This window comes from Ambystoma mexicanum, chromosome 6q, assembly GCF_040938575.1.
Source record: "Ambystoma mexicanum isolate Mex_15411 chromosome 6q, UKY_AmexF1_1, whole genome shotgun sequence".
Classification (NCBI taxonomy): Eukaryota; Metazoa; Chordata; class Amphibia; order Caudata; family Ambystomatidae; genus Ambystoma; species Ambystoma mexicanum.
The window spans coordinates 117,022,144-117,046,845 of NC_090937.1; the positions used below are offsets into that span (position 1 = coordinate 117,022,144).

General features: G+C 44.7%; 1 protein-coding gene across 1 annotated transcript in view; it reads right to left on the reverse strand.

The window, feature by feature from the left end:
- Positions 1–10,037, reverse strand: part of BMPR1B (bone morphogenetic protein receptor type 1B) — a 492,338-nt gene extending 482,301 nt beyond the window's left edge. The window contains exon 1 of the mRNA XM_069630552.1: positions 9,596–10,037. The gene's annotated coding sequence lies outside the window, so the exon portion shown is untranslated. The remainder of the gene's footprint in view (positions 1–9,595) is intronic.
- Between the last annotated feature and the right edge of the window lie 14,665 nt (positions 10,038–24,702).

The window sequence follows — 24,702 nt, forward strand, 5'->3', positions numbered from 1 at the left end:
CCTGCAGCAGATCGCAGATTGGTTCTGAAACTTTGGAAACACACTCAGTGGAAAGATCACTATTAATGCAGTTAATACTTGTTAACAAAACACAAATGGGAAAAACACTACTATTCCCCATGAGCAATTCTTTCCAGGGATCACTGCCCCCCTATAAGCCCTGGTATAATAGACCATCCCAGAGGGCCAAGGACCAATGAGAGGAGAACTGATGAACCATGCCTACCATGCAGGTCATAATGCTGCTAACCCGCTGCTCGGTCGTGACCCAGGCTCGTTCCCCCATTGGCTATGGGCAGGGAGATGTAGGAGGTTGTGTCTGACAGGACCTTGCCAGATGCCTACAAACTTCTGGTGCTTCTCGGCGGGAGTAGGCAAGCAGCTTCTGACGGTGACTCAGATATAAAGGGCCCTTTTCATTGAACTTTTAGCACAGTGCAAACTCCATGATTCACAGAGTGGTGTAAAGTGTATTTTTGCAATGCAAAGTGCACTGGTGCAAAAGTGGCGCAAAGCCTACATGGGCCTGATTCATGGAATTATCTGCACTTAAAAAAGGGTACTTGTGCATGCAACTGCACACAAATTCGCCTTCATCGATTAATGGAATCGAATGTGCTGTACTTTTCCTGGACTTGCGTGGAGTTCGTGCTGGCTCGTCACCTCTGTGCGAGCCGTCGAGGGCCTTGCACCAGACTACGAGCAGAGGGTGGGCCTGGCTTGCGCAGAGGGCTGGGAAGGCGGCGGAACACCAAAAATGGGGAAGAAGTTGCCGAAAATGTGGGCATACCGAGGGACGGCCTGCAGGCAGTCCCTGGTACGCCCAGAATTCATGGATTCGATCGTGCACCGTCTTGGCTGGGAAATGGCCACGCACGTCATTTATATAATCCGCCACCTGGGCAGGCGTAAGTACAATTGTGCTTAGGATTTGATGCACGCAGGTGTGGTTGCATGTCGGATTTCCGGGTGTACTCAACTGGGGTCCGATGTGATTTAGGAATGTTTTACGGGGGTTCGTAATGCAGATTTCCCTAGTTATTGCAGTTTTGATTTTTTATACACATGTTGTCGGAGTGCTGGATACAGATACAGGGGACCCCGCACAGGGTCCCTGAGTCGCAGGCCTGCTTGCGGGGGACCCCACACAATGTTTGAAGGGTGTGTGTATTCGCTCCCGGGGGAACACGTAACAGTAGATGTTCTGGCTGTTCATGCTTTGCATGGGGCATGTCAGGGCATTCCTGGTGTGACTTGCGAATACGGTTACTTTCCACTGTAAATTCCATGAATACGCAGGCTGCACATTTTTCTTTCTGCGCGCAGACGCGTGCAGTGTCCTTCTTGGCGCCCGGCAATTGCAGGATTTCTGCGCATATTTCCATGAATCGGCCCCTAAATGTTCGATGAAACTGACCCTACATCAATTAGCTGCAAAGCAAACCTAGTTCTGCTCTTTATATCAATTGATAACCTACACACCATCGAGTATTATATCTCCATGTATGCCACTTCTGATCATTTACTTAACCTAAAGTTTGCATTTTGTCCATGCATTGAGATGCTTAACAGGCCCAGACCACGGCTGAAGTGGAACTTGGCACAAGTAAAGTCCTTTAGTATTGCATATGAATTGTTTTAAAATAGAGCACTGCTCATCTGGCCTGCTAGTCGCCAATCTGAAATAGGTGGTGATTCGTCAACTGGCACCCAGGGCGGGGTGGATGATGGCAGCCCACTGGGAAGGGACGGTTGTATATGACACATGCATTTTGGGCCAGCAGAAAGTAGGTTCACTTGTCTGCTGTGGTAAGACATCGCTAGTCTGTGCACCAAGTCGTGGGTACTGTTCAGATTACGTCATCACGGTGCACGCAATACGTGGTGGCACTCCATAGTTACAAAGCCCAATCATTTTGTGAAAGCACTACTGCTCATTCGGTAAACTCTAGGTGTTAAGTTGCATGCGTTCTGAACAATAAAAGTTAAATGTTCACACCTGCATTGCATGGAAATAAAAACGGTGTTTCCTTCTGCAAAGCAAAAGGACTTAAACTGCACCACTAAACTGCACCACTAGGTTGACGGATACAAATTGGACAAGAGAAGCAGGTTCACCAGGGAGCGGCCAGTCGATATCCTGATATGCTAAAGTTTGGTAGTAGTAAGAGATTCAAGTTCTAAAGGATAGCATGTGTGTGTTTAGTACTGCAGAATACACTGTAATTCAGGATGGGAGCGAGCGTGCTAACTTTGCAATCCGGTTTGCTACATTACTTCGTGCAGCAAGCCATGGTGCTGTCCATAGGAAGGCAGATGGTTCAGGCAAAGCGTCTGTGCATGGCTGGCACACACACAGCTAGCGCTTAGAAGAATTTAAAATGTTTCTTAATACTCATAATACTCATGGCTCTGTTGCACACCGTTGGCCCTGAGAGAGAGCTTCTGTTGGCCGTGAGAGAGAGCTTGAAGGCGTGACCCTTCTGTGATTGACTTGTCTGTCAGAGCGTCAGACACTGGCATACACCAGGCAAGCGTGGCCTGTCCACCGGTGGAAACGCCAGTTTAAGGTGCTAAGGTTGGAATAAATGTTTCATTTTGGCTATTAGGTGGGGCTTCAATGCCACATGTGAACCGAAGCTATTGCATTGGAATACAGAGAGGAGGGGGATGGGATGGGATGTGAGGAAGGAGCACAACCAATGGGAAATGATTGGCTATTTAGCCACCCATTGTCAGCTCATGACCATACAAACACCTATAGCCATTCCCACCCAATGCCTGCCCTCCCACTCAAAGCAGTACCCTCATGGGATCACTTTGAGCTAGCTCTATCAAGAAGTAACATCAAACTATGTGCTGTATAGGGCCTGCATGTGCTATTTCTAAGCAGCCTTCTGAGAGGTAATTGCTTAGTTCCAGTTATAAACCAGAACCTAGTGTAATTAACCCGTTTTAACCAAATATGCGTTCAGTCACTTGATCTATAAGAATTTCATGTGTCCTTGCATCTGTTCCTTTCACTGAAATCGTGTTAACAACAAGCGTTGACATATCTCCATTGTTGGCGTGCATGTAGGTTTCAGATAGGCATTTGCCAGGCTGACATCATATGCTCTGGTACTCAGACCATTTTCCAGCTGTTTCTGTTTTATGGCCATGTAGAACCATCATCGATGTGCCAGGAAAATATCTATCCCATGCCTACAAAAAGAAGACACTGTTGGCTCTGACTTTGCTTGTTGTGGGTTTGTGCTTGGTACTCACCGTTGACCCATGATTTGGAGTAGAGTCAGAGATAAAGGGCCAAGTTCATGGAATTTTGTACACGGTTCAAAGTGACTTTGCACTGCTGAAAAGTGACTTTGCACTGACGACACACCCTGATTGATGGAACTGTGCAAAGTGTATTTGTACAGTGCAAAGTCAGTGCAAAGTCATTTTGTACTGCAAAAATGACTTTGCACTGACTTTGCACTACAAAAATACACGTTGCACAGTTCCATGAATCAGGGTTTGTGTCGGCAGTGCAAAGTCACTTTTCAGCAGTGTAAAGACACTTTGAACCGTGCAAAAACGTCCATGAATCGGGTCATAAAAGTTGGGACAATATTAAACCTTCTGAGCACCATTACTGTTCATGAGCAAGTCAGCGCTCAGTTCTGCCAGTTCATGCCTCTTCTGAACGGCAATCTGCACCACAAGAAGTCCCATTCCAGCACAGCCCAGCCCAGCCCAGCCGAGATGGGACCACAAAGCTAAATGTGGCACCAGAGACCTAATGCATGAGGGATGGCTTGGAGCAGTCCATCCATGACTAGAGAAAGGCTCGCAACGGGGCTAACTGTTGCAAACAGGTTATTGAGCCCCCACACAAACACAGAAACAGGAGACACACACTGCCTTTCATAAAGAGCATTGCCAGCAAATCTCTTGTCATGGTCATTTAATGAATCCACTGTTTCTAAATGGTTAACTTCTCCCTCTTGTTGAACTGTATTTCATTTAATTGTTTTTTTTTATAACACGCCCAATACCGTACCTGAGTTTGGGTTCTAAGCGCGGATCCTGGCTTCCAAGACCAGCGCGTTGCCCCTGTGCTATCTTCCGTTCATGTACTCAGGGTGTTTTGCAATAGCGCCAGTGCAAATAACTTTGCACAGCATCCGTTCTGGCACTAATGTGGTTGCATAAGTGCAAATTGCATGTGCGCCTGCTGTAATGTTTCGTTATCCATCCCAAGGCCACTGCTGCCAGATTAACATCCTCATCCTAGGGAGGGCTGGTGATGCCCTGCGCTGAGAGCAGCAATTCCTCAGGGCAGGGTGATTCTGGGAGCTGCTCATGACATGTAAGAACCTAGGGTGCAAAATGCTCAAATGCATTATGCATGAATCACTTATGGGATAGTTACACAAACCACACACTGCACCCCGGAGAGTATCTGGGCACTCCACAACTGAAACACACAAACAGACATCAGTCAGCACCAAGCAGCAACACACTTTTATTTTATAAAGCCCCAGAAAAATGATTAAAAGTAAATATAGGTTCAACCAAAAATGTACAAAACACACAAACACGTGTGTTATAACAATCTGTCTCAATACATGCTAGAAAGCGCACTTCTTTTACTAGACCCACACAACAACTACATACGCGTGTGTGTGTGCGTGCCGTTGTGTGTCACACCTCAGGGCTGTGTGGCCACCAGTGAGAAAGAAAAACTCAGTCCAGTGCCAAAGTCCATATTTTCTTAACTTAAACGAAGTAATGTCAGGGTTGTCAACTGATATATTTCATTTGGTAAAGGTGGTGTTTCTGGGGCAGCAACGCATTAATCTTCCTGAGCGATGCAGGGTAAACACACAGTGAAGGAGCAGATTGCATGTGTCAGGCCCGCCAGGAGCACCTTCCAGGAGAATCGCCCCCTTTTCCCCCCTGAAACCCAACATTCATACTGCGGCGTGGGTGGAAATATGCAAGAAACCCAAAGACTAATGATGCCTGCCATGGTGAGCCACACTGGACAACACTGCTGAAAAGCCGTGCATGCAATGGAAAAAACGGCCCTGCAAGCTAAGGTTCCTCTTAGATTCCCAAACCACTCCCTACAGAAAAAAAGGACCAGTGGAGAGCCCTCTACCTCCTTTACCTATTACTACCAATTGCACAGAGAAATAGTGTGAGCCGGTTCACCTCTGGGATTATGGTGACACCCGGGGCTTACATAAAAACGCTAGTCCATTCCTGAAGAAGTGCGTGGAAACCACAAAACACCTGCAGACTGTTCCTTTTCCATTCGAATGCACCTTTAGAATGAATCCACTGTGTCAAAGATTCAAAGGATGTGGGTGATTGTTCATGTCTATTTGATATTTTCCATATGATTGATCAAGGGAGACAAGGGAGGGGTTAAACTACCACGCATCGAGAGACCTCTACCTCCTTTACCAATTACTACCAATTGCATAGAGAAATAGCAGAAGCTTGTTCACCTCTGGGATTATGATGTCTCCCGGGGATACAAGCATTACGGACCACCACTACTCGACTCCTGAAGAAGTGCCTGGAAGTCACGAAACACCTGTAAACTGTACCTCTTCCATTTGATTGTACCTTTCGAATAAATCCACTGTGTCACAGATTCAAAGGATGTGGGCGCTTCTTCCTTCCTTTTTGATATTTTCAAAATGATTGATCAAGGGATTGTCAAGGGAGGGGTTAAACTACCACGCGTGGAGAGACTTCGACCACCTTTACCTATTACTACCAATTGCATAGAGAAAAAGCGGGAGCTTGTTCACCTCTGGGATTACGGGGATACACGCGTTGCAAACCATCACTACTCGACTCCTGAAGAAGTGCGCGGAAGTCACGAAACACATGTAGACTGTAACTCTTCCATTTGATTGTACCTTTCGAATAAATCCACCGTGTCACAGATTCAAAGGATGTGGGTGCTTCTTCTTAGCTATTTGAGATTTTTGAAAGGATTGATCAAAGGATTGTCAAAGGAGGGGGTTACACTACCACTACACTACCACGCGTAAAATGTCTGCTCATCTTGCATCTTTGGGAACAGAATGGGCAACTTCTGCATATGGTGCTTTTTACTTAGATTAAACCCAGTGCTTCATTCTTGTGGACACACGTGGATAACCCATTCTAGTCGCAGCTGGGGTCCTTGTACCCTGACCACAGACTGCTGTATAACTGTCGTAAAAATGTGTCCATCAATCAATATGTAGCACACAGTCACTGTGTTATCCCCCCTACCACCAACTCTTCCCACAACTGCTTTATGCAACCACCCATCCACTCGTGAACTAATGCTACATCTAATGTTACTGTGTCCAGGGGCTCCAGTAGGAATGCTTACTTTCTTAGAGACTATACACATAAATCTTGTGAGGACGAACTCCCATCTTCGGCAGGTTGAGAACCAGGGCACATGGAGATATAATGCCTTGCAAGGATCACACAACGTTGATCATGTTTGGGAGCCGTGATTATAAGTTATGTCTGCAGAGTATGTCCACCGGTTAAGCAATGGAATCAGTGCTGGCACAAGGCATGGGTAGTCTGTGTTGCCGCCCGGGACCCCTAGCTCATAGGTGCCCGCAGTCCCCAGCTGACACGTGTGTACCAAACACTAAGGAGTCTATTCTAGAGGAGCTGCCCTACTTCTAAGTGTGTGGCCCTTGATCCTGCCTGTTGACTCCCAAGCACCTGCGAAGCCCTAAAGACAAGACCCACCCTTCAAACCCGCATAAGGCACAGCAGGTCCCACTGTGGCCTCACAAATACTTTACTGCTTAACACGCTTTGTTATTGCCCAGCATTTAAATGGGAAGCTATTTTTAAGTGCCAGTTCATTTGAGTAATCACTGTTTTGGACCAAATCAACTTTTAACATTTTGGAAAAAAGAACTGTAATATTGGCACTTTTATTCTCAAAACGCGCACAAGGCACCAGTTACGTACCCGCATCTATGCCAATATAAATGTGTCTCCAATTTTTTATTTTTTTAAGATGCCCCTTTTATTTTCCTTCTGGCTTATTTCACACTCCAGAAAGTGTTTACTCTATATAGAATGTCAAGTTTTCTTCATATCATATATGAAGCATGCAAGGCTATCTTATTACACATTATCTTTTGTTGCAAGTCTTTAAATCTCTAAAGTACATTCAGAACATGCAGAGGCCCTTTTTAGGCTCACACCGAAAAGCAGTCTAACATTCAAGATGGGGGAAATAATGCTACAACCAGGCGCTTATTGCTTAACATATTTCTGTAATTACTTCCATATTTGTCAGAGTGGGTTCTTATGATTTGTGTACTTTTCAAGTCATGTCTGGAAAACTGGAGTCTTGTTGAAAGCCAAACATGGAGGCGAGAAGTGAAAAGGAGAAGAGGGCAAGCAGGTCACGGTGACTGCCATGCCCATGGATGTAGGAAAAGAGGCTGCTGCTTGAGGGGAGACTGGAGAGGTTGTTTCCTTTTGTCAGAGCCCTGCGCTGATTTAGTTGTGATTTGAAGACCTGCAAAAGTGCAAATTCTCATTTCCCACCCACAGCTGCTCCGCACACTGTCTGCGTATTTGGGGTTAAAGCAGAAACTCCCATCGGCTAATTGGGGGTGATGGATACAATGCCCAAGTCAACAGCATTTTTTGGGAAGTTATGGCTGTGAGGCCCAGCTCACTGCTCGTGTACTTGCTAGATCCCACTTGAGACAGAAACAAGTCCTCTTCTCTCGGGGTTCACCAGGAACAGACCACAGGCCCCTTCACTTGGGGTTACGCAGAATATGCTCAGGATAGCACTAGCAGATCATCACTGGATGCGAACAGCAGCCGCAAACCCCCATGCACAACCTCAGCCTCCCGCACTCATGCTGGGATGACAGGCGCGCGCCACCACGCCCGGCATATGTGTGATTTACAGATACCAATCAACATAACTTAAAATCCCATAACATACTAGTTGTGTCTTGAAATAGGAGACATTTTTAAGAGCTTCCTTAAACACAACACTGTTAACACTTGGCTCTAATTCCAAAGGTGGCAATAGGAACATTTTGGCCATATAGCCACAGAAAAAAGAGCAAACACGCTTGCGTCCTTGAGTAAATTGATGGAAAAATTCAGGAAAAATCTTAACTGATCTGATGAACTTGTTGGTCAGACACTGCATCAAGACCTCCTTGCACAGATTGGCACTCATGACAGCCACCCCTCTCCAGCGGTAGGCTTGTTTGTTTTGTTCTTATCTTTCTTCTATAGCGCCTAAGGCGCTTTAGAAAAGTGAATGAATTGGTACAATAATCGTAATGTTGACAGAAAATAATGGAAAAAATAGAAAGAAACAGAGAGCAAGAAGACCAAAGGACAACAGTTAGAAAGAAAATTGTTTTGATCGACCTTGAAAAGGGATAAGGTGCCAGTCAAGTAACAAGATGAAAATGCCAAGACACAAAACAAGCCGCCCCCAACAAAACCAACATTGGGAGGAAGACAACATTAAAAACTGAAAAGACACAACAGGAGTATGCAGTCTGCCACAGGAATAGAGGTGGTAAATTAGGGAACACTGGGAAAAGGCCAAGGAAACAAGTTCTTTCCCCTGGCCTTTCCCCAATGTTGCACCTGCTAGCTGGCGACTGTCCTGTTTTTTTGTCAACCCACACTGCTGTGGCAGTGCTGCTGGTTTTTACAGTCCCGGAGCTGCACCCTTATCATGCAGGCTGACTGGAGCAACGTGTGGCACGACCAGCACAAACACCAATAGCACCTACCAACTCATTGTTATCCCTGAAAATGGATAACTAGCACTGCCCTGCCCACCTGGGTCATTAAGCTCATGAATAGGAGTGAGCCGTACAGGATGCAGACACCCTGGCCAGTGCACAGCGCTGTTGCTTGTTGTGTGACCACGACTCACTGACAGTTAAAATAATAAAGTTGCCAAAACACCACATCGTCATCAAACTGAGGCTGAGACAGTAAGTGCTGGGGCTCAGAAATAAGTGCTGGGGTTGTGCCCTGGCAAACACCCCCACAAATTAGGCACCAACCAACAGCCATCAGTTGGACCCTGTCACTATGGGCAGTGGCAAACAAAATCACTTTTCTTTTCTTATAAACAGCGAAAGTCATTTAAAAATCTACTGCCATAGGGTTTTGACAGAGCTGTTCCAGAATGGCTTGCCAGATCCATCCCTTCCCAGCATGGGCACCTCGTTCCATTATGGAATTTCAGCGCACTCTTGTGCTTCCAGCTCTCCTGAATATGCAATTGGAAAAGTCCAGCTAAGTACCTTGTCCCAAAGAAAAGGCACCCTTGGGCGATCTGCTACAACTGACAGTGGGGTTAAATGCTATCCCCGGTGCCTCGCCTGGGCATTGTCTAGACCCAGCAGCGCCCGGCCACCTGTAGCTGCGCTCTTCCCATGTAAACATTCGGGCCCCCAGGACAGCGCAAGTCTGCGCGCGGCACTACGATAACTAGACAGGCACGGCAGGCAGCGCGCAGTGGCGCGGAGGTACTGCCCCCCCCCCCCCAGACAGCCGGAAGCGGCAGATTACTCACCCTGCGGTGGTGTTGGGCGAGCTCGCCGCTCAACTGCCCTGTCGCTCCAGCCACCAGCTCTCCCAGAAGGACGGTGGCGGCTGAGGGTTCTCGGTGCCCTCCTCGCCGTGGTCTCCCCGGGCTGCTCTGCGGCCGTAAACACGGAACCCCGCTCGCCGCTCTCCTCCCCTCAGCCCTGTGTCACTGGTCTCCCGAGCGCAGCGCTCTCTCGGCTGCCCTCACACGCCTGTGGGCTGGTTCTCTCTCTCTCTACCCTGCGAGGCCGTGCCTGCCTGGAAACACAGCTCAGCTGCCAGCTCTACAGATGCTCGGAGCGCTTTCTCGAGGGCCAGGCACAGAAGGGCAATTATGATGTTTTCCGAGAGAAATCCAGATTTTTTCCCCCCACAGGCAGGTGGAAAGAAAGTGGGCGAGGCGGCACCTACCTTTTGGCCGCGCGCTAATCTCCAGACCCCTTTACGGTGCTGCGTGACTTTTCAGTCAGAGCCGAGGTATTTTAATGACGAACAATGCGCACGTCGAAAATGTCCCGTGAATGTTTGCTTAAAAAAACACCTTTATGAAACAGACTGTAATTGTGCAGCATTCAAACTAAAGAGGCAAAGCAAACATTCAACCCAGTAATGCTCCTACGAGATTTCTTTTTTTTTTTACTATCCACACTGACTGCATGGGACTGACGATTAATTTATGGATTTGCCCCCAAAGCAAGAAAAAAAGCTGCTTCTTCCCAAGGGCATCCTGTTGGCATGCTGGCACCTTGCACGTCTAACTAAAAGAGCGCAAAGTAACGCAGAATAACATAGTTGACAAAACATAAAGAAACAAGGCATGCCACACCCGAGTTGCACGTCCCATTAAAATTAATAGGCGCCAAAGGGGAACACACAATTCACTTGCCCTGTGAGCAGCGTGGAATGGACTTCAGAACAGTCTTCCACCTGAAGGGCCTACCACTGCAATAATTATGCATCATTAGTGCAACGAAATTACCATTGCTTTGATGGAGTACTGGGGTGAGTAGTGGTTCCTAAGGTCATCCTCAGCCCCACACTACTACTATACAAGCAGTGATCTCAATCATAAAGCTAAAACGGGCAAAAAGTAAGCAGATTGTCCAACAAAAGCTTTTGGGAAGGAGCTAGGGTCTTCCCACAGACCTAGGCAAAACTGAACAAGAACTAGACGCTAATAGAGCGCATACATGGAACTTGGGGTACACAGCAATGGGGGTGCAAGCACCTAAGTGCATGCAATATAAGATACATGACAGGTGCAGGTGTAAACGCCATCTTGGCAAGCGGCAGCCATCTTAGAAGTTAAGCCCGAGTGCAGCGAACAGTATTATGTGTATAAGGATTAGACCCCTTGCGAACGCCACCCCCACCTTGGCCAGGTCTGCGAGATCCACAACCTCCTCCATTTTTCACAAAGTTACAGGCCCTGGTACCTGGGAAGAATGATCCCTGCAAGGTCATGAGAGCTGAGCAGAACGCCTCTGGGCAGCACCATCCCTCAGATTGCAAGGCCTTCCTGCGTCCAACAAACCCCACATGAGAAATATGGCTTTGCCATGCTTTCTTCCCATGCCTCCCACAAGCCGCAGTACCATCCAAGCCCAGAACACCTACCATAAAACCTTTACACCCTTCAATCCATCCCTAAGATCAGAAGGTAAGGCTATCATGCCTTCAGGAATAGGTCAAGTGATTTGTGCTGCGAAGTGCAAGGTAGCATCATAATTACAACTCAAAACTAAGGTGGAGGACCATGGGAGTTGCTGATCTGGCTTGGAATGAGTGAAGTGCATGCAAGGTATGTGACCCCGGTTCTCCCCCAACCCTGTAACTGCCAGGTGCATTGTTCCAATCGTAAGAATAACAATGTGTGTTAGAGTAGCTAATTAATTGTAGCTAATTCATTGTTAGGTTAGCTCACCACGGATGACAAGCCCAGCAGCACCCATGTGAACAGAGATGGACATATGAAGATGGACCAATGACCCGGCATCCCATATGAAGCAGGCCCTACATCTATAGGCCTCTGCCAATACGTTATTGTAGAATAGTACTTTATAGTGTGACGTCATTAGTGATGCCTTTTGTGCTTATTATGCACTGTACATGCCTACGGACCTCAGAGTAGAGTTATTTGCTGATGCATTCTTATTTTTGTAGAAATAAATACTTTTTATCCTTGCAAGAGTGTCTTGGGCCTTTTTCCCTAGCGGGCTGTATTTTTTCTGATGTGAGCATGCAGGGAAATGCCTTCATTTGGTGACACCAACGTGATCCCAGCAACCCAGCACTGATGGAGGCTTCCAGGCTGCTTCTCCTGTGGGGCCGGGCCCACCTGCAGCGACCAGTCCCAAAACATGTAGATCCCAGAGGTTTGCAGGAGCTGTCTTTGCAGAATTCCTGTCTGCTCCTTGAAGTGGGGCATTGTTCCAGAGAGTGTGCAGGCCGGTGTTGGAACCCTGTGACAGAGGAGTTCAGGTGAACATGCTTATGTGAGTATACACTTGCACAAGTAGGGGAAGGGTATTTGGGAAAGATTGTGGGTTGTGAGCATGTAGAGAACGTGGCTAGTTGTATAGTGTGGGTGTGTTTTTGTGTTTTTTATTATTACAGAATTTTTAAGGAGTATGTTACGGAAGAAGAAAACAGAAGTGTAGGGAGTCTCCCCGAGTTGGAGGAGGTACTGGTACCACTTTTATTGTGAAACAGAGTAAAAGAAAATAAATAGTGGGCTGAGGAATAGTAGTGGTTGTTATTTTAGCATGTTGTTTTTGAGTTTTTTTTATTGTGTAGGTTGGCGGTGCAAGGAGGGGCGTTGTGTATATAACAGTGTGTTCTTTGGGGTGTAGAGTGTGAGAGTGGGTGTGCGTGATGGGAAGGGGAAGTAACGAGGGCTGACATGGAGGGGGAAACAAATACATGGATTTTTTGGTTGTGATTTTTGCAGCATGCGCAGTGTGCTCTTAGAAGCGTAGGAACACCTTACAGCACATATATCCCTGCAATGGGAGGGGAGACATTGTTGGAGTATATGTACAGGCACCTGCCCTTGTACCGAGAAAAGATCGAAAAGTATTATAAACAGTGGGTGACAGAAACACAAGGGGGGATGCCACGTTCCTGGCCAGAGCAAGGCACCCATAATAAGGGAATATTGCAACAAATGACTACGTTTTTAGCAGTGAAATACAAAGGTAAATGGTTGCAGAACAGAAAGGACATTTTAGATTTATGGAAGATGATTGAGGACATAGAGGTCTCAGATGAGGGATTTTCATGGGACACCCATGAAGGGGGCAAGCTGGTAGAAGTGGGTGGGGCACAAACAGAATACAAGGGGGTACATCCATTGGCAGCGCTCCCAGGGATGGGGTACAGTAACCCAACTTATGTGTCCACCCAGGCAATGGTCCCACCACCCTCATATCCCCTCATTTCAGCAACAGCGCCACTGTGACTGTGCCCATAACAGAAAGGGTTAGAAGAGGTAGAGGGGGAATCTCTTTAATTAACCCATTCCCTTTCATTGGTGTTTTTTTTCTATTAGTTGGTTGGGTGAAAATTCTGTAGATCCTTAGCCTATTTGACAGAATATTAATTGAATCAATTCCCCTTTAGCAAAACACTCAGGGTAATTTTTGTTAACATTTGAAATTAACAAAGCTGATTCCCAGTGTACGCTGAAAAGTATAGCCTGTAATGTAATTGGGTAATCCTATTTTTCCTGTTGATCCTGACTATTTAAAGGAAGATGGGTGTCTTTGTCCCTAAACTAAAAATAAAAACTAAACTGCAAACTTCCCCGTCACAGGCCTTTAAGTGGAGGGGGTCTGATAATCCAAAATTCCTAAATCCACCCCATTTACTGTCCAGATTCCCCAACACAGGCCTTTAAGTGGAGGGGAGGGGACTGGAAAGCAACAATTCCTAAACCATCCTCATTTTACTGTCCAACTTCCCCAACACAGGCCTTTAAGTGCAGGGGGTCTGAAAATCCCAAATTCCTAATCATCCCCATTTTTTGTCCACCTTCCCCAACATGGGGCTTTAATTTAGGGGGGTCTGACACACATATAAACTGTCTCTACTCCCTAGACCTGGCCTTTTAATAGAAGGGTGCTGCATGTAATTGATGCTTGGGGTTTTGGGGTTGGGGAAAAGTGCTTGCAAAAGTGAGACCTCTTATATCCAACACTGTGAACCAAACTGCTAGCCTTTTAAGCCCACAGGAAAATCGAAATTGCAAAGCACTGCATATGTAAATTGATTTTGTTAATTGACTAGTGTTGATTATACCTTGAATTGAAATCTGTATATAGTAAAGTATTGTGATTTGTGTTTTCCAAAACAACTTGTGATTTATTTAAGTAAAAACAAGTTTAATTGTGAGCCGCAGAGAAGGTGGTGTGCTGTTCGACAAAATTCAGTAAATCTCGTGCAGTTCAACAAACTGCAATGCCACAAGGCTCAAAGCTGTTTAGGACAATCAGTAATGTGCAGATCGACAAGGTTCGAAGGATCTACAGGTCTCAATGCATGACTGTGATTCAACTTCAGTGGCGAGCTGGCTCGACTTGGTCTAACAATGCGATGCAGGTCAGCAGCAGCAATGGCTCAAAGCTTGGAGAAGCTGTTAAACAGGCAGGCGATGACGAGTTGGCGTAGGTCGAAGGTGCTCAATGTGGTTTGAATTGTAGAGTGCCAAAGGCATTTCCATTGGTCTTTGTGGCATCTGAAAAGCCTTTTTGGGCCCTTAGAGCACATCAAAAAGGTCATTGAGGAAAATGGGAGTCCTTCTTCTGCCCGCCCTAGCCAGGAAGATTGCCAGTGACAGCTGCTGTCTTTGCCACTTCAGCAACAAGAGCCCTGGATACCAGTGTCCAAGCAACACAGGCCTTCTCCAACAGCAGTTTACTTGTAATGTTTCCTGGATGTAGGTGGGGGATGGCCTTTCTAACTCCTTGGGCATTCCATTGTTCACCCAATGTCTGGGGACCTTTGGCAGGCTTTACCCTAAAAAGGTCCCTCTAAAATCCTCTTCCAAATAGTTCTTTGAAGATGATTCAACAATGATTATATTAAAGGTGGTAGGGGTCAACCTCATATATCATTTTCTGCCATTGAGAATATACCATTTTATATAGTTAAAACTATGGGTGCTGTAGGATGTTTTAATCTGGTGACATCTAGTTTGGGGGAGTGTTCCACACACCCCAAATAAGGCGTGCACTATATTTATTGATCAAAGTTCTTAACTTTAACCTAGGACACATCCATTCACAGAATCAATGCCTGTGTAGCCCCCATGCCCCTTTTAGGACAAGTAATAGGGTTGCACAGACAGTCTATTTATTAAACAAATAGCTATAATAAAACCAATTTATAATATAAACAAATTATACTTCCTTTAGATTATCTATGAGTTCCCTAAGTCAATGATTACTACAATTATGAATGATCAACACATTGGCCAATTCAATTGTCATAGCTGCACTTAGTCTGAATGTAGACTTTTAAAAGCACAAGGTCACCATATGTACATTTGGTTTACCCTCAGAACTCATTCACCATGCATTGAAAAGTGAATGAGGATTCAGGGCAAAGCGTTCATTTGCTAGGAAACCAAATTAAATCAGAACATCTTTGCTTGTCTAAAGCTCCCTATTTTTAATTTATTGAAAAAAGATCCCTTCTTTTTTTCAGTGGATATGCCAGTGTCTCAAACAGCACTGTAGAAAACTCAAAGACAGCCTACTTAACATGACTGCGCGTAAATCGCTTGCAAATAGAAACATGTCTATTCAACATGTATCTTTGATAGCTTTCCTTCCATGGTGTTTATATTAAATTAATGTGTATGAACTCCACATTTGGCATTTTTCAATGGGCTGGTCAAAGTGGAAAAAATGGATGGCAGTTCAAAACAATTTCCCTTTTTTCCTTGAATGGTTCAGAGCTGTAACAGGACTCTATTCAGTGATATAACCAGGGAATTACTTCAAATACATTATTTTCCTAGGCATGTGCAAAGTGAGATATTATTTGGCTCCAAGTCTGAACTTGGAAATTGCATGGAAAGAGAGTCAGGGATCCGCAGGATACACACAATTTGGCTCTATTTGATTAAATCCAAAGTTTCCAGAAGCATTTACACTTCAGAAATATTTCTTACGTTGCACAGTATATTCACAAAACAGAAAGGATGGGATTTGATCTATTCCCCTTTAGAGAATACTCATATCAGAATTATATTTCCCCTTAGCATTATACTTACTTAGGAATTTATTCTGGCTTCTTAGAGACCAGTGTAAACCCTCTCAAGGACTGGTACAATTCTCCCTCTCTAGTAACAAGTGGGCATTAGTCATCATGATGGGCCTGCTTCCCTCCGCTGTCTGGTTTCTCTCCTTCTGTATTGGGCCTGTCTGCTTCCCCTTCCAATGAGGAAGGCCTGAGATTTAACTCCTAATAAATCTCTCTACCAGTGGTCTACCAGCACTCCAAAATTGATCCAAAGGAAAGCAATCTATTCTCCTTCCTGTTTTTGTTAATTCTTCTTTGTCCCTCCTTCTAATCAGTCTCTTTCTTCCAGTCAGTTCCTCAGTCAGCCGATGTTTCTGGACTTTTATCAGTTAGACACCACTCCCTTTAGAAGTGTCTGTCATTTGTCTATTTTAATAGGTTAGTCTATGTGATTGGATAGTGTGCCAAAAGTGACATCACACTAAACCATGCCCCTTGTACTCATTGGGAATATTGATGAAGATGGAGGTCTATGAGAGTAACATTCTAACCCAGTTTCAACAACACCTGACCAAGGACTAATCCCAATAGATGTGCAAACCTGAACTCATAGTACTGCACTTCTAATAAAAGATGCCAGCCTGGACGCTGGCTACTCACACCTGTACAGTGCTCCACCGCTGTCAAACTAGGTCTGCATTTTAGACAATATGATAACAATATACATTTTTTTTTTAAATAAAAGAAATCCATTACCTATTTCAGTGGTAAAAGGTAGGGGTTTACAATTGACCTGCAGATTCTGGAAAGCCTTCTGTAAACAGTTGGGAATCGACATGAACCTATCAATGAGTTACCATCCCCAAACAGATGGTCAAATGGAAACCAAACAATGGAGCAGTACCTGCGTTGTTTGACTTCCCAGCAGGAAGACAATCGGATCGAGGGCCTATGGATAGCGCAACTGTGCTAAAACAATTCTGATCATGAATCCTTACAAATGTCCCCTTTCTTTTGTTTATATGGTCGTCATGCACATATCCTAGCGGAAAGGCTTCGTGGTAAACCAGAATCAGAAAACAGACAAGGTGTAATATTTGTCTACTCTGTTATTCAAAATGATTTACTTATTCTGTCCCTAAACCTAATATCTTCTGTTATTTGTAGAATATATTTACAGAGCAACAATTATTTGGGGAGTTTTGGTCCTCCTCAATCAATAGCGCCACACCAATTGATAATTAAACCGGGTTCTTGACCAACTCTGCCTTTGAAACATATAACATCACTAGAACCCCCTCACTTCTTTTGCAATAGGCAAGCTAAGCATCAGGCTGATATGCGAATAAACATTTATTATTCCTTTAATATACAATATCCATAATCATTATCAAGCGGCTGGCACAAAACCATTCCTTCCAGACAAAACCTCACACAACCAAGTTGAAAACAGTTTTTTTGGTAACAAAATCACATAATCCCTAAAACACAATATGTACAGTTTTAATTTCTACACTGTAGCCCCCCTAATAACATGTGAAGAGAAAACACAGTTTAAAGAATTATTCAGCTACTTGGGTCACTCACAATAATACCCCTAGTGTAAAGATAATGAAAGCAATACTATAGAACCTGACAGTACAATTGTGCTTTACCATATACTTTGTATGTGTTCTAACTTAAATAAAATGTAGCACTTTTCTATTGGGAACAAGAATAGAACTGCACATTGCTCTTTATCTCTAACCTCCCTGTGCACTTTCCCTTCTTAGAATATTCTAGCACAACCAACATATGAGGAAAATACTCTCTCAGCATATCATGAACATCTTTCTTTTGCTACTATACAGGAAGAATAATTCTATTCACTTTGGAGTTTGTAAGAAGATTCAATTCAACACTACAGCTAAGTCAATGCCTAGTCTGGGATACTGAATGGAAACCCTTATTGATATATCTTTATGTCCAGTTCATGAGTTCTGGATGACTACCCCTATATAACACCCCTCTCTTAGAATCCCCCTGACCCCACTGAGCCAAGAAGTAGTTCTGTTTTGCAAGTTAAAAAGGTTTATTGAAAAAAAATTAACAGTATATATATATATCACACTTTTATAATGAATTAATAATTAATATCACACTTAAAACATGAGCAGTGATCAACAGTGAATAATGTCCTACTAGTAAACTGATTTGGTTACCCAGGAGTAGTATAATGATGAGGTAGCACACTTGTGAATAGGAACAGAAGAATAAGGTGGTAGAGAATGCTTTATATAAGTTCAGATGGATGCAATGTTGAATGAAAATGCAGTACAGAAAATACTCAATATGATTTCAACAAAACAATGTAATCACTTTTCTCTGGCAATCCACTCCCCCCCCCCTTATGCAATGTAAGGAAATGAAGAGTAGCACACAGTTCTCAGACATGCAATCAAATGTAATTCAGTTCACCCCAGCAAGCTTAGACTACGTATAGAAGTTGAAACACAGGCCCAAAATGCTTTTATATGTGCTGCAATGAAGTGAGGAATATGCTGAAAATGGTTTTAATTCCCTTTAGGAGGTTCAGGGTGAGTGAAAGATACTTGGGATCAGCTCAGGCTCCCTTTAACAATGCTCTAGGAGTAACTAGCAGGTTAAACACATTTTTGGCAAAGGAAAGCAAGGAAGCTGCTGTTTTCACACGTGGCTGGATTTTTAACCAAATCGCGAATCGTGGCAAAATTCGCGAATGCGTGAATCACGATTACGGCAAAAGTATAAGGAGTAAGATTCTAAGCTTTCAGAGGAAAGTTAAACCAAGTTTCTAGCCCAAACGGTTCCAAAGATATGAACGATTTTGTAAAGGTCGTTTTTCGAATTTAAAGTAACTCAAATTGACAGGTGACAGCTTTTAAAAATGACAGGTGACAGCTATGCGGCTGCAGAATTGACAAGTGACAGTTAGGAGGCAGTTCTACTTAGATTAAATAGATTGAATTATATCACTGGAATCTAAGAGATTTGGTTTCACACCGTCCTAGCTGTACTCACAATGTATTTGGAAGGTCTAGGTCTCACGGATCGGGTCAAGATGGCTTTGGTTCTGGTTTCGCCCCGGACGGTCTCTGCGCACAGCAACTGGTCTCTGCTCTGCTGGTCTGGTCTGACACTGCTCCTGGCCCGGCTCCTGGATCTCTGGGTGCAGCGTCTGTGCACAGCTCCTGGATCTTTCTGCACAGCTTTCTCTGGACACAGCGCTGATCTGCACGGCTCCTGGATGCTGCTACCGCTGTTAGGTTTGCTGGATGCTGAGGCCTGCTGAGAAGAGTTCTCAGTTTGTGGGTTTAGGCCCTTGCTTTGAGTTCTGAATCAAGTTCTTTGGAGTTTTAAAGTCTAAGTGTTGGATCTGGTATCTTCTGGATGTTGTGTGGTCCGGCAGAGCGCGTTGCAGCAACTGGATTTGAATCTCTCTACCTGTCCCAGCAGTCTCTTTTTATGTGTTTTGAAAATGGGTTTGTGCCTAGGCCTAGCTAAGCCTGCCCCTCTCTACTTGTCATTGGCCCAATTCTCCCCTCTCCCATGATTGGGGGAAGGAAATGTGAGTCAGAGTGATGCTGTAGGTTTTATGGGTCAGAGGATCCTCCTCTGGTCAGTTTGCCCACAAATCTATATTTGATTCAAATACATATTGCACAGATACACAGTTGTTTAAAATTACATGCACCCATCACATATCACATGCGGTGTACTCTGTATAGTCTGTTCAAACTCTGCTCTTCCTGGAGGCTTGCATTCAGAAATGGCAACATTTTGCACTTTTTAACTGGTTTTGCAATATCGGACATTTACCCAAATGTACACACATGTGCGCAAGGAGTGTGGAGATTAATTGATGAAGTGTCAGATTTTTAACATGCAGACATTTGGAGTGAAACCCTATTTTCCGCTAGCAACCCCCCAGATCATACCACCAGGTCCTAAAACCTCTTAAAATGTGGGCAGAAAAATCACAAGAATTATGGTATCATTTAGATAATTTTGACAAGTCCGCACCATGAGTTATACATCTTTCTTAAAATCATATTCTGGTCAACAGTGGTGTGTCTTCCCAGGTCACATGGTGGAGAAACCAGTCTATCCACTTTCTTTAAGGTCAGCCTGTCCTCAGAGGGGCTGCCCCTCCCCGTTTCTGCCAAGAGGAAGCCACTTTACGACCTCCCCTATAAACCATCTGCCTGAGTCAAGGAAGGGCTTTGTTCAAAAGGAAGCCATTTACGACCACCCTAATAAACCATCTGCCTGGGCCCATCAGCATTGCCATTCCCAATGGTTTCAGGCTACTGTGTGGGTAGCCCAATGGTGGTTTTAGGCAGTGCCCTCCTGTGCTCACAACCTAGGCAAAAATGGGTGGCAGCCTATTCTTCATGCATTTCCCTGTGCATTTTCTGGGAAGTTCTGGCCATCATGATGTTTTCCATGCCAGTACTGCACAGTTTTCCTATTCTGGCGTACATGTGGGCTTTTTGGCCATCTTGGATTTTCTAAGCCCACAGCATCAAATGTTGCAGCATGATAGCTCAAACGTGGGTCAGGACACCCAACAAGTTCCTTGCTCACTCTAAAGAGAGAGTGTTCTTTTAAATCAGTTATTTTAACTTATCTAACCCTGAAGGCACTTTTCTGCCGAGTACAGACCCAGAGATTCAATTCATCCTTCGAAACCCCGTTCTGCTTTTATGCAGGGTTCGGAAAGTGTTAAAACATTCAGAATTTCGTTTTTAAATGCAGCCCTCCTCTGTAGGGGATCTTTGGGGCTGGCAATATAGGAAATAGATGATCCACAATTACCTTAACAACTATATCATTATCAGCAGTGGGAGCGGGATCAGAGATTTTGAATTTCCGAGAGCTTGCCCCGCGTCCTTTGGCTGTGTGGGAATTAATTACATAAGTCATTACTAAAGAAACGCCAGGGATCTACTTCTGGATTCCCACCCCAGGAATGTCTATACAGGGGAAGACATTAGAACAAACTATTTGTGGGGTTCTGTTAGAATTATGTACTTACTTTGAATCTCTCTGGGCTTGCGCATAGGAGCAGTCATAACAATTCTGGGTTATCTTATTAGAAGGAATGGGAAATGGTTTGAATTGCTACTCCAAAGTCCTTCTATCTATCTCTCATGGTCTCTGGTTATGGATGGCCCCCAGCCACAGTCCTTCTCCTATTTCTTTCCAGATTTTAGTTCCACCGTTCTCCTTTTCTAATCCTTGTCTGGTTGTCTCATTGTCTGACCATCTGATCTGCTCTCAAGATCCCCTTTTCCTCTGTGCATCCACTTTTAAAATCTCCTAACCAGACCCACAAATATCTACATGAAAATGTCCCGGCTCATTGGTTAATTCTCCTGATTGGGCATCTCTTCTTCTTCCCCATAAACAAGGCCTAGCCCCTTCCCTCTAATTGGTTATCAGGTCTCCAGGCCCCATTTCCGAGAGTTCTTTCTCCACTCATCTGAAATTGAATTTCTGAACAACTCAGATATGAATTTAAAAATCTTCAACATGGCACTTCTCTCTAATTTAGAAATAAGGGACACAACCCATATATTTCTAAACTGGTCTGATCCTGCTGGTCGCAATTACCCATGTCTGGTGTCGGCAGGTGAATGCCTGCGTGAATGGCAGATTTGTGTGATTACCCCACATTGGATTATAGTTAAAATCTTAATATTTTGCAGACAGGTATCTGATCCCATTAGGTACAAGATACTCAGCTCTCCGATTTGTAATTTATTCTCAGGTGCTGCAATCATATTTTGTCTGATAACTTTGGTTCCCAAGGTCAAATTCTGAGGGGATTCCTGGCAACAGATAGCCCTTTTTGTGCTTTCTGGAATGGTATGAAGCATCTCTTTATCTGTCATGGTTGTCACGATTCGAGGAAAAATATAATTTTCCATACACTTCTATAGATCTTCCCGTAATTGTATGCACAATATTAGTGCAATAAAAAAGCAAATTTCTCTTCCCAAAACTTAGACATAGGCTTGGTCATCTGCCTTCGGTTGGCATAGTTTGCAATAAAACCACTTAACATTCTTTCAAGGTTAATAACCTGAGCATGTGTTTCCTTATCTCCTCAAGCAGAGGGGTATAACTCCACCCCATGAAATCATGTTGCATCTTCTGGTTCATGTTCTACTGTTATCCAACCTAGGACCCCACCACAAACAGCATTTAATTTTGGGTATTTTTGAAAGTTTAGAATCCATGAGCTGCATCTTTGTTTACTCGATGGTCATCATTCAACCCCAAATAGGCATTGATGCCTAAGGATTTAGCACGGTCTATGATTGACAAAATAAAATAAATATAAAATAAAACAAATCTCTGTCACAGGCCCATTCTCTATCCTCTTCTTCGCTCTGCTGAGCTTCAAAGGGGACTCTTAATAGAGAGGTGAAAGAGTGTTTGACCTTTGTCATCTGATGGGGGAATTTTTTCTTGTCTGTTCCAGCACAGCCTGAAGTCAGTTTGTATGCGCAGAAGATAGTGCTTTTACATTCTGCATTTTTCTTTCTTTACATGAGGCCTGCTTTAATAACTTGCATCACATAATATGCATTTTGTCTCCTGACCATGCTATCAGTGTCCAACCTTACATTACAATTAAGGCTCCCGGTTTTATGGTATTTATTTTTGCACCTTTTCCGTCTGTATTTATCCATTTTCATTTGTTTGTAATTTTTTCTGTATTTATCCATATTTATTTCTTGCAATGTAAAAACATAAGTGGTAACTAGTATTGTTCTAGTACAAAAGAGGTAGATAGCATCTTATTAACATTCAAAGTAATCAAAACATTATATGATTTAAAAAGCAAAACATTTCCTAGCTGTAAGTGCACATAATGTAGAATACTAAAACACTGACTAAAAAAGACAATTGACCCATATACCTAAATCTAGTTAGGTAAAGTATGTATTAACATCATTTGTTTTCTAGACTATAAATTAAGCATTTGCCAATTTCATATAGTCAACACCCGTTTGTTGGAATAAATAGTAGACCCTAGTTAGTTATTACTGGGGTGAGGGGACTCTGCTATATCTGATAGTCTTGATATCCTTGCCCCTGTCATGAGAATCCGCCTGAAGCCCAAAGCCAAATGCAACTCCTGGTATGACTCGGATCTCGTCACCCTAAAACGCAAGTGCAGGGTGGCAGAGAGGAAATGGTGTGCTTCATGTACATCCTCTGACAAACTGGCCTGCCGCCTGCTCCAAAGGCAATACCGTCTCTCCGTTCTCACCAAGAAGAGAGCCCTTATCCAAGCCCGCATCTCTGCTGCATCTAACAACTCGGCCGAACTCTTTAAAATCTGCAAGGAGCTTGCTAACCCTGCTGCAGTCTCTACCTCTCCTGTCCCCTCCCAGGCCCTCTGCACTGCACTGGCCTCTCACTTCGACTCTAAAACTCAGGACATCCTGTCCACACTCTCCTCCTATCACCTCCCTCCATCTTTTCCTGGCTCTTCCTCTGGCCCTTCTGCAGCCACCCCTCCTCCCTCCTTCTCTGCCTTTCCCCTTTTTTCTGCTGACAAGGTTTCCAGACAAGTCCGATCTATGAAAGTCTTTTCTAAACAGGTTTACCCCTGCTCCTCCAAAACTATCAAGGACCACATCGACTCCCTGGCTCCTGCCCTGGCAGACTTTTGCAACCACTCCTTCGCCTCTGGAGTCTTCCCATCCCCCCTTAAGCACTCCCTTGTGCACCCTCTTCTTAAGAAACCCTCTTCCGACCCCGCCTGCCCGGCAAACTATCGCCCAATCTCCATCACTCCCTTCCTGGGCAAGCTCCTGGAGAAACTGGCCATCTCCCAGCTAACCTCCATGCTGAATCTGTTGGTAGTCTTCATGACCATCAATCTGGCTTCAGAGCTGCCAGAAGCACGGAAACTGCTCTCCTGATCATCCGTGAGGACCTGCTCTCGAACCTCGACTGCCACACTCCGTGTGTTCTCATTCTGCTCGATCTCTCTTCTGCCTTTGACACTGTCAACCATGCCATCCTGCTCAACCGTCTCTGTGATAACCTGGGTATCACTGGTCAGGCTCTGGCGTGGCTGACCTCTTTCCTTTCCAATCGACCCTCCCAGGTCCAACTGGGGTCCTTCCTCTCTGACATCTTCTTCTCTACCTGTTCTGTCCCCCAGGGATCTAATCTCTCTCCCTGGCTGTTCAAAAGTATCTGCACTCCTTGCCCACCGCATCGCCACTCTCTGCCCCAACTTTCAGTGCTATGCGGACGATACCCAGCTAATTTTCAGGCTACCCTCGGCCTCCTCCTCTCCTTCCCTCATCTCCGACTGTCTGTCTGCTACCCAGGAATGGTGTGCCGCCAATGACCTCTGCCTTAATGCCAGTAAGACTGAGATTCTACTCATCGGCACATCCACTTCCTCCTTCCCTGCAGTGCTCTGGCCAGCCTCTCTTGGCCCGCTTCCTGCTCCTACTTGCAAGGCAAAAAACCTCGGGGTCATCTTCAACTCCACACTCTCCTTCTCTCCTCATATAACTGACGTCTCTAAGAAGTCTCACTACCAGCTGCACCTCCTCAGAGGTATTCTTCCCTTCCTCTCCTTTCCCCAGAAGCTCACGGTCTCCAGAGCCCTTGTTCTCTCGAAGGTGGACTACTGTAACAGCCTCTATCTTAATGTGCCTGCCTCTACTCTCCGCCCTCTGCAACTCATCCAGAACAGGACTGCGAGACTTGTCCTTGGCCTCAAGCCCAGGGACCGTATCTCTCCAGGACTGAAATGTCTACACTGGCTCCCTGTGGCTGCGAGGATTAAGT